This window comes from Volvox carteri, assembly GCF_000143455.1.
Source record: "Volvox carteri f. nagariensis unplaced genomic scaffold VOLCAscaffold_127, whole genome shotgun sequence".
NCBI lineage: Eukaryota > Viridiplantae > Chlorophyta > Chlorophyceae > Chlamydomonadales > Volvocaceae > Volvox > Volvox carteri.
Window position 1 is genome coordinate 1 of NW_003307670.1, and position 2,712 is coordinate 2,712.

Here is a 2,712-nt window from a genome sequence, read left to right on the forward strand (position 1 = left end):
TCAAGTTTCGGCTCGTTCCCTGGGGCCATCGCCTAATAGGTAGGACCGCGGAATATGTGGCGTATAGGTGATTTCGCGTATATAATCGTATACATCACACCTATAGGCGATCTGTTGTATACAGCATGGTCTATAGGCCTGTAGGCTATAGGTTACCATGTGTACGCATGCAAAGCTGTGAGAGCCTAATAGTCCGTTGTATAAAGGTATGCCTTTATGTAGGCCACTCGTGTATACAGTGTTCGGGCCAAAGCTGCACTAGCTGCTGCGTGCGAAACACCTTTGACCTCCCATGAGGTCTGTGCATATGAAACGTTTTGTATTCACCCTTCATGCCGAGGCACATGCATCGATGGAGTCCATGCAACGCCGTCAGGCACCCCTCGTCATTAAGACCTGCTAGTAAGAGCTGTACTTCCTGTGACCTCTGGTGTCCGATTCGCGCCAGTTGCACCGCAAATGTTGACATTCGATAACAGATTTCAATTATGTTTCTTGGCTGCTTTCCTAGGCGAGAAGTTCATGGTCTGCTGCCGACCCAACCTCCGGTACGACAGTGCTAGACAAACGTAGCAGATGTTCATAAATGACTTTTATGTTTATGTAAATATTATTGCTATAGCGGCTCTGGACCGGACGGGTGTAAGATGTGCGTTGGTCGACGCGTTGGCCTTACGAAGAAGGAGAAAAACGCGAAGAGAACACGTGAATTCATATGCATAAGTCATGGACGGCGACGTTTTACGCTCTGAATGGTGAATCCTGCTTTTGTGTTCGGTTCTGGACCTCACATGTTGTCGTACCGGAAAATTGTCTTCCGGTACGGCGGTCACAGGAGGTATCTACGTCGACTTGAATGCAAACCAATTACTGGAGGTTGCATCGCATGTTTCTTGGCCGCAGCCAGCAGCAAACTCATATGGAGTTGGGCCATTTGCCCAGGCTGCCGCATGGACGACAAGCCAGGCTAACGCAGCTGATGTCCATGACTGCCCTTTACATGCTAACTATAAAAGTTGGGACTACCCCTAACTTACATTCTGGGTTAAGTACTACCGGTAAGGCGCGACCATTATTCACGAGAGGTCTCGAAATCGAGGCACGGTTATAAATGGCGGATTATCTAATTCATAGACATTAAGGTTAACGATGCAATAAGAGAAGTAGTGCGGATGTCGCGCGATCGATAAAAGAGATGACTAGGGTATCTAAAGGGTGACTCGAAAGAAAAGCCTATTATGCGATGCCTGTACAGGTCCTATTATAGGGAATCATGTATACTTGCGTCTATATAGGCAATGTCGTTTACAACATGACCTGTATACATGACCTGTATACCGCATAGCCTAAACATCCCTTGCTACAGGTTATGATGTAAAAATGTACTTATAATGCTATGCCATACATGATCGTATATTAGGCCATCACTTACACATGCGCCTCTTATGCCTAAGCCTTTAAGTCTCGTAGAATACGTGTAGAGCTAAATGGCCTATATACCTTTCACCTAATTTCCCGGACATGTCGCCTATACAATGCCCGACAAGTCGGGTGTCGGCTTCCTCGAAGCCGGAAAAAGGGCGGGCCCCCCCTGCATCCGTACAGGCCGGTAGCTAGCGTGGCACGTGTGACAATTGATGGGTAGTGTCAACGCGGTGGGAGATGTGCTTTGTTGCAGCAGTGCTGATGGTGTGGGAGCTAAGCTTGCACCGGCGGAATCGTCAGCACCGCCTGCGGGCTCCACGCGAATCGCATCCATCCCGGGTGCATGCCGCATGGACAGTGCGGCAGACCGCAAGTCGGAATGCCCATGCGGGCAAATGGTAACGAAAGCTGGGTGAATTTCGGTGCTGTCTGTGATGTTTATCCCCGATGCGCCAGCGGCCTCAGCAATCCGCCCCACAGCCGCGAGCTTCATCGGGGCACACCGCAAGTCTCCGGAGGCCCCGAGCATTGGCTAAAGTAAATGTACAAATGAGCAGCTTGCGTATTTCATAGAGAAATGTAAGCAAATTTGTCGGCCTGCTGGTGGCAAGTCGGAATGCCCGTGCGGGCAAATGGTAACACAAGCTGGGTGTTCAAGTTATCATACGCTGTCATCTCAGAATTCAATTATGAGATACGCGGTACCTTTTGAGATTAAATTTAGCGCGAGAGACGTTGATGTGACTTTTGAGGTCGGTGAATGGAGGCAGCTAAACTTGTTTGTGCTCATACGGTCTTTGTTAGCTACATGCGAGATACCTTGCAATAGAGAATGCTGTATAGTACCGATAACGCGTTTCAGCCGGGTCAAATATTATGTTTGGTCCGTTACACACTCAAGGCCTGGGAGTTCGAGTTATCATACGCCGTCATCTAAGAATTCAAATATGAGATACGCGGTACCTTTCGGGATGATTTTTAGAGCGAGAGGCGTTGATGTGACTTTGGCCTCGGTCAATTGAGACAGCCAAACTTGTTTGTGCTCATACGATTTTTGTTGGCTACATGCGAGATACCTTGCAATAGAGAATGCTGTATAGTACCTATAACGCGTTTCAGCCGGGCGAGATATTATGTTTGGTCCGTTACACACACACGAACAAACACACGAACACACACACGAACACACACACACACACACACACACCACACGAACAAACACACGAACACACACACACACACGAACACACGAACACACGAACACACGAACACACGAACACACGAACA